Below are 8543 nucleotides of genomic sequence, written 5' to 3' on the forward strand. Positions count from 1 at the left end.
CTGTATTGATTGGTGCAGGACCGGTTACATTGCATTTTTTTGCTCCTCGTTTGATTGATTGTAATTCTTTAGGGCCAAGATTTTCTTACAAGTATTTTTATGTGTGCAGAACTTGCTATTCGTATTTAGTCCCTAATGCATTTAAAATGGCATAGGTGAAATGCTGCCCCTTTTGAAACCAAGGGGAGTTTTACCATTGACTTTGGAAGATCCAGTATTCCACCTACTGATGGAAACATTTTTGAAAACCCTTTTTGTGCAAATAGAGCAATAACACATCCAGCACAAATGACATTTTGTATTTGTGAAGCTTCAGAGTATGCAAATATAGATTTTTAATTTTTTTTTTTTTAGGTAGGAAGAATGGTGCAGCTTTAAGTACAAGATGAAATGTTGCAGCACAAAGATGATTTGCCAATCGTGCAGCTCAGGGTGACTGCAGCCCTGTTTCAGTGTCATGCAGTCACATCCAGAGCAGGTAATATCCAGAAACACAGGAGGAGGAGGAGGAGGCTGTATGATTACTGCCTCTCCCTTTTGCCAGTTCTTACAAGGCACTGCACAGCAGTGAGAGTTGCATAGCATGCAATAAATCATTGCCTCGTTGTGCTCCTTCTGTAGGTTTGTTCAGGGCACCTACTCTAGTACCAGCTCCAGAGGGTTATTTGTTCTTCCCAGAAATTCCTCTCAGATTCTGTTTTGATTTGCAGGGAAAAAAAAAAAATCTCCATGTCTTCTTTTTAAAACAATTTCTTACTGTACACAACAATTTACATTACAGAACTTCCCAAGAAAAATAATTGAGGCAATGTCTGGAGATTATTTTAATTTGTAGGTGGATGATTTTGTCAAGAGGAGGCAAGAGGTTAAAGAAGGTTTTCGTGTTTTTGTGACTTGTCAACATGAAGTATTAGCAAATGAAACACAGGGTCTTCCTCCCCTCCTTTCTTCCTTCCTCCCTTCTTGCCTGCCTTCCTTTTTCTTTCCTTCTTCCTTTCTTTTATTTTTATATACACAGAAGCTGCTGATCCTTACCTAACTAGATAATGTTGAATTGTTCTCAGTCGTAAAAGAAGTCTAAGTACCTTATTAAAAAATATTGTGAGGTCCTCATTCACTTTTTCCGTATGTCTTTAGTCAGCCCTGGTCTGCAACTGGTACAGGAGGGCACTGCTCGTCTGATTGGTAGAATAAGAGGGGTTGACACTTGGTTTGGATTTAAACAGACAGATCTTCTTAAGAAAAAGTGTTCATTAGTTAGTCTAATTTACTAACGAGGAGCAGTATTCAGGATTGCTGATTTTGGTAACCAGCGTTTATTTAGCACTGCACCAAGCAAAGGCTGGAATAACCTGGACTGTACCTGCAATGAATTTGGATGGCTAGAGCAGAGACTTTAGAGAGCAGGTGCGTACACTGCAACACGGCTGGGTTTTGCTGCAGTGTGACAATGTGATCTAGGATCCGATCCAGACTCCTTGGAAATCAATGGAAATTCTACCCTTGACTTTACTGGGCTTTGGATCCTGCTCCAGCTGTGCCAGAGTGGTAATGAAATTACTCCAACCTAGGGAAGAATATTCTGGCTTAACAGATTCAGCGTTTTGTATTGGTAGATTTGTTTATACAAGGGGTCCTGACTTTGAGCTTGAATGGTTTTCACACGTGTGGTGCTCTGAGCCTCTCTCCTAGTTCCTTGAAACGTAATACATTTCTGTTTTGTGATCACTAGCAGACATCCCAGACGAACAATGAAATTTCGTAGATGATTATGATGTGAAACTCAAAATTGTTGCAAGCTTGTTCAAAATGTGACCTGCCTTCACACAAAAGCTCCCTGAGCTTTCCGAACCTTTCAGCAAAACTAGATGTGTTCAAAGCCATAATGAAACAGAGAACTAAGTCAGGTCTGTGTGATTTGGGGTTTCATTATACATACTTCTGCATCACCGTGTCTCAGAGTCCTGGATATATTTATTTGATCCTAAAACTCTTACAAAGAGCCTAGGAATAGAAGATGTGCTGAGGTCAGGACCAGAAACTACTTTTTCCAACACCCGCTGCAACCTGAGACCCCCGTAAACATTTAGGACTCAGCGAGAATTGTACCCATCTCTTCTTGATGAAAGTACAGTGGTGACCTTCTAGATTGATTAAAGATGTGACATTGATTGACTTTGAAGGGAGCCACATCCACCCTTCTTCTGCCAAAAAGGCAGTGGCTGCAATGTGAAGCCTCAAGAATGGGGCACTGCTCTTCCAAGTACATGGAAGACATCCAAGGGTAACGGGATAATGCAGATAATAGGATAGGGTTTCTCCCCTCCTCTTCCTCAAATAACATATAGTTAGATTTTTAGCTATCCGGACTCAGGCCTTAGGAGACTTTTCTCTGATAGCTATTTCATCTTTGTAATAGCTAAGGAAATGGGCTCTTTTTATAGGTTATGTAGGATGTTTGGTGGTTGAGAATGTCAAAAAGGACTGGTAATGTTGACTCTGCAGGGACCTTTAACGGTGATGGGGGGATGATGCTGTGAGGACCAGCGTGAACAGTGCAGTGGAAGGGATGGTGCGGTGGGGGAAAGACTTTTACTCCTCTGGCAAACACACCCCTGATGATTTTACATGCTTTGGGGTGTCTAGTTTGAAAGATGCTAAAATGGCCCAGTTTTCCAAAGATAGGCAGTACCTTAGCAATATCTGGTCTCTTTAAGGGACCTTGAGTCGACACGGAGAAATACTGGCCTTCAAAATTACCACTTTTGAAAATCTAGGCCACCGAACCTGATATGAACTATCAAAAAACAGAGACAAAGGAACGTTTACGTTGGAAAATGCATAGCGGCTTGAAAACCACAAATCAAAATAATTCAGCCTTTTATGTGTAAATCCCCCTCTCTTTGATACATGAATTGAAAAGCTGTCTGGTTTGCTTGTAGTTTCTGTAAGCAAGCAGAGTGCAGCTATACCCTCTATAATGCTATTTAAGTGTTATTTAAAGTGCAGACCTGTTAAGGTCAAGCCAGCTCATCTGTATGTTAAAACTGAACCCACCAAACCTCACACCTAAAATCAGCCAGCAAGGAGGTCTCGAGCGCCGCGGTTCCCTCCCGACAAGGGTACGGCGTGACAAATGGGGAAGCACCAAAATATCAAAGTACTTCTTCAGGGATAAGAAAGACAGAAAGGCCCCAAGCCCTGGTGCAGGTGACCACTGTCCATAGCAGGCTTTCCCAGATATGGCACCACCAGCCCCGTGCACGGGGATGCGGGCAGGAGCTGCGAACTGGCAGTAACAGCACCAGCAGACTTAGATCTTATGTGGTGCGTTTCTGAGCTGGTAGCGACCAAAGAGTCACTGCAGTAGGGATTACTGCAACTCACTGAATTTACCATGTGCATATAGAAAAGAAACTTTTCAATGCAGACATGGGAAGGCAGTGTGATGTGTTTTGCTCGTATTCCAGAGCCACTTTCCTCTGGCTGAGCGCCTTAATCCAGGCAATAGCTCTCTTGCCTTTCAGAAGGTTTATGCCCCTAAATAGTTACTTTAGGAAGTGTACTTTGCTTGGTGATAACACAAAGCAGAGGGTGTATTATTAACACCAATTAGGATTATTTACGAGAACGTAGAAAACAATAGGTCCATAAATCATTGTCTTATCAATTGCAGTTCCTCCTGAGTAATTTAGTCATCGTTGGGCAAACCATGTGTTCCACTGTTTGTCAAGTAGAGATCTGACTGATGGTAGCTGAAGTCTGAAAATGCCGAAGGTACAATATAACATAGTGAAACAGCAGTGTGTTACAAAAATCTTCTGGTGTTTTTCAAACTCTTTTTGTTATAAATCCCCTACAGCTTTTCCCCAGATACCTGTAGTGGATTTAAGGCGACTGACAGGAGCCTTGTTTCTCTCGGATTATGCTTCAGCTCTGTCTACACTAGTGTCTCGGCTAGGAGCCTGGGGTGGTTTTACAGTAATCCCCTGGTTGTCTCCATTTGTTGGGCACTAGTCCAGCTGCAGGGTGGCTTTGGTGCACACAGATTCCTTCCAGAGGAAACCCTGTGGGAGCTCTCTCCCAAAGCAACCCGGGGCTCGGTGGGACGTTCATCTCTGATCCAAGGGGTCAGCCACACCACCCAAAGTCCTTCAGGGGGTGTGTAACCCTGCTTTGCAAGAGGAAGGCTGTCAAACTGCCCAGAACTCCCAGGCCAGACTGGGATGGATGGAGCTTGTGCTGTAGTGGGTCAAATGCTTTGTGTGACACCCTTTTTGCTGGTGACTGGCAGCTCTTGTGATTGCTGCTCCTCTTTCTTCCACCAAGACGTCTCCTGGTTCATTATCCTTTCTGTTTATTAACTGCCCCATCTTCTGTAGCTGTTCCTTCTTGCTGCTGTCCTTTTTTCTTCTACTTTTATCGCTTTTTGTGATCCCTTTTCCAATTTCCAACCTTAGTCTCCCAGAAGACCTGGAGTGGTGACGCCCGGATGCAGAGGAGATCACACTGCTTATAAATCTGCACCGTGAGGAGGCCAAAAGTTTCTTCAGCAGCAGGAGGTAAGCCAGGAGTGCTGGTGGGTATAAGGAACAGAGAGCGATGCCACATGCATTCGAGAAGATAAAGGCAGCATTCTTGAGGATGGAGACTTTGGGGCAGTGTCACAGTCCTATACAGAAAGCTTGAAGAGATCTTCAGGTGGGAAAACTCCACCCAGCCAGCTGCTTGTTTGGTTTAGTCCATGGACCTCAGGGCTCTGCACACCAGAGACTGAAAACTCTTGACTTACCCTAAATTTCCTCTTTGTGGACTTCTGATGTGATAGGAATGGCACAAAAAATTCATGTATCTGCTTTGCCATGACTTTTTCATCCTGCTAACTTTCCCAGGACTACTTTCTGCTCAAATTACTGGAACTTAATTACATGAGGCTTAATTTCAGTTGCTTGGCCAGCTTTAAAAATATATATTCAAATCTGAACCACAAGGGCAGAATTTTGGGAGCCTCTTTGCCCTCTCACTTTGTGTTAGTTTAAATGAAGAAACTGTGCCTGTGAATCTCTGCTTTATTACACCTATCCCAAGCCAGTCTCGCTTCTGAAGAGGCTTCCCAGACTCTCGGCAGTTTAAGGGGGAGCAGAAACTACCACTTATATTATGGTTTATGTTTTTGAAACTGTGCAAACAATAGATATTTGTCTCCTGCTTATGCATTTTCTTGTAAATAAAATGTATTGAGACCAGAGATGGAGTTACACTGACTTTTCACCGGATGAGAATTTGTACTGACATTTTACATAGAAGTGTTGTATGATCTGTATGTTTCCCAAGTAGGTCTTTGTTCAATTGGAACAAAATAAAAGAAGGAGAGGGAGAGCCAATGGAGGGGCATGGAGAAGAGAGAAGGTGGAAATACGCAGATGGGGAGTGGTGGAGCTGGAGGATAGCACTGTCTATTGAAGCATTACCTGAGAATTCCTATGATCAGGAATTATTTTCTGACCTCACCATTTTGTTATAATCTGTTGCTTAGGTGATACGTAATAAGTGGCCTCCAAATTTTATTGCAGTTGCTCTTCTTTAGATTTTTCATCAGTTCGTTCCCCTCGTAAGATCTTATTTCTGTTAAGGCATGAAGACTTTATGTTTCTGCTGGGGTTGACTTGTTCTTCTGGTGTATCAGTGTTGTTATTTAGCTAGCGAGTGTCCCACAGCAATTTGTCGAGTAACACATCTATCACACTGGGATGATCAAGAATACATTGCAGCTGATGTGCAAGCGCTGATGTATATCTGGAGTTGGACACCCACCTCCAACTCAGCAGATAAAAAACACTCCAAAGAGCCAACAAAAGAGGGCTTTTTTCAAACACCCCAGCCCGCTAGTGGATAATCCTTAATGCGTTGGCAGCATGCCCCTTCCTTCCTTTTCAGGAATGCTAGCCTGGCTCTGCAGCCCTGGGTTTTTTTGTTTTTTTGGTTTTTTTTTGTGTTACGGCACGCACCAAAAATAAAGTGCAAGACTGGCTTGAAACAGTTCATGACAATTTTTACCTCTGCAGCCCAAGATCACCTTATTTACCTCCAAAGAAGCAAGGGTAGTGAGCAGCAGGTCTCTTTAGGGAGCGATCTTGCCTGGCCAGTGTGGCTGTGCAGGAGATGGCTCCTGGTAGGGGCTGGCTGTTGTTTCTAGTAGCTCACTGACATATCTTCAAGGCCTGAGGGTTCAGCTTCTCCTGCGTGAGAGAGGAGAGGAAATGACCTTCACCCAGCTGAGCAGGGAACAACAGGAAACCCTCGCAGCCCGAAGCCCCTGCCATTTCCCACCCCCAAGAATCCGGCATTCAGGGACCGTTTTGATGACCTGTCAGGGTTTAGCTGCTGCAAATATATTAGCAAAGTATGTTGATGATTCATGGTGAAACGGTGTACGCTGATTTAAGTGATGGACTAGTCATTCTGTAATGGATTTGAGAATTCCCAATCAAGGTTGTACTTAGTTTTATCAAGCAGGAAGCTGGCAGGCTGTGTTTTAATCAACTGATAGCATCGCTTGGCAATTGGCATCCAGCTAGTGAACAGAGTATTTTTCAAAGACCAGCTCGCTAAGTTGCAGACAGCAACATCCACTCAGATCTTTCAGGTTTGCCTCCTATTTGTTCTGTTTGGCCTGTTTCTTTCCCAAATGAAACTTTCAGCTGGAAGTGCAGAAAGATCCAGTGCATCAGACCCTCTGCTGCTCTTTCACCAGTGTTGGAGGGGGGATGGATGAGGTAGAATATATGCTCCATCCTCTGGGAAGCTATGTTGAAGCAGCCTCCTAGATACAGCACAAAATCCCAGAACCGTGCAAATTTGAGGATTTGATATTGGCACAAGTTTTTGAGCACTCACATTGCTTAAGCATGGCAGATCTATAACGTTGGGGCCACACCAGGTGGGACATGGCCTTTTCCCCTTGGAGTCAGGCTGCTTCATGACCCATTATCTACTTTATCGCCAAAGATGTAGCCTGTGTTCTGACCATCAAGAATGGTTTCCTTTCCTGATAAAACTCATCAGCTTCTTCATTACTCCTGGGAAGACCAGGTCCTGTTGAGCATCTGCACAGCGCAGACCCTCAGGTGCCATAGCTACCTTAAATAATTTCCTATTTAGGATTTATGTTCTATCACAATTTTTGAGCTATGCAGCCATCTACATCCACGTAGCTGTACTCAAGCACAGAGTCTGTTTTCTGGGGGGGTTTGGGGAGTTTTTTCTGAGGAGCTCGTTTGTTGTGCCTAGCTCCTGTTGTGCTTAGCAACCCACCTCCAATATAAATATAGCTGCTACTCTGAAGAGCAGGCTTTGAAAAGCACCAGGGGGGATCACTCCCCCATAACGCTTTTTTTCCAATGTTGCAGAGCTCTTAGGAATTTCAGAGAGAAATTCTTCTCCCAGTTAAGCTTCCCATCCAGAGAGGTCAAAATTTCCCTCCAGGCTGACAAAGCTCTCGTGCAACTTGCTGCGATGGGTTGTGAACCCCCGCTGAAAGATGGGTTCTGTCCAAGCTGCTTTTGAGTAGGGAGCCATCCGTGATGGCTTTGCACAGGAGCCCCGTGGCACTGCGTCAGGGAACGGCTCACTGGTATGCCAGCTAAACTGTATAATCCTGTTGGTTTAAAATTGGTCAAACATTTGGGGCTCTCAGAAGAGGCTCATGATTGAAAGGATGTAAAATAATCATGCTCCCAAAAAGTAATAAAAATGAAAGTGAGCTCTAAGGAACAGAGAGGAATGATTCACCGGAAAATTGTACTCTTGGAATTGTGTTGCAAATCCTGCGTGAGGGAGGAGGTGTATGTAAGCATGTAAGGACCAGATCCTGGTTTGTCCAGATGAATTGAAGAAAACAATGAAGATTAACAATCGGCTCTGTAATTTAAAGGAAAAATTTAACTTCCATCTTAGATACTGTCTGCTGACCATTACATGAAAATCAGAGAAACCAAAAAAGGTCCCTGTCTCCAGTGTCACGTCCACCAGAGTGCTTCAGCAGGCAATGCCACCCGCTGCAGGTACTGAAGTTACGGTTCCCAATGCAGAACCACCAAAAGGACATGTGAAAGCAAAGCTGAGAAAAGTCTTCTGTCTTTTCTCCCTGGACTGGAGAGTAAAAAATTTCACAGGGTCTTTTTCTGTGTGAATGTTCTTGTTTGTACATTTTACAGATTAAAATAAAAGTGTACCTTGTAAACATACTTACTAAGTCATTTTTAAAGCAAGTTAATTACTGTATCTAAGTTTTATCACAGAGCATAAGGAAGTGGGGAAAAACCCCCAGCCAGATGTGAAAAGTCTAATCTTGACTTTCTCACTCTTTATTTATTACAGTGTTTGCTCACTTTTATAAAAACCCTGCTGATGGAATCATCTGGTTTCCGAGAGCATCTCCAGGGACAGGAGGCCACATTACAACATCTCACATTATGTTATTCAGTCATTATCTCCCAAAACGTTTTTTTTTTCGAGACCAATATACTCTTCCTCATACTATC

General features: G+C 43.5%; 1 long non-coding RNA gene across 1 annotated transcript; it reads left to right on the forward strand.

Annotated features, from left to right (window-relative positions):
* Positions 1 to 484: 484 nt before the first annotated feature.
* Positions 485 to 5248, forward strand: LOC119157959. The gene is made up of 2 exons (XR_005107713.1): positions 485 to 1407; positions 4461 to 5248. It is a non-coding gene; the product is annotated as an uncharacterized LOC119157959 (long non-coding RNA).
* Positions 5249 to 8543: the final 3295 nt, after the last annotated feature.

This window comes from Falco rusticolus, chromosome 15 (genome assembly GCF_015220075.1).
Source record: "Falco rusticolus isolate bFalRus1 chromosome 15, bFalRus1.pri, whole genome shotgun sequence".
Classification (NCBI taxonomy): domain Eukaryota; kingdom Metazoa; phylum Chordata; class Aves; order Falconiformes; family Falconidae; genus Falco; species Falco rusticolus.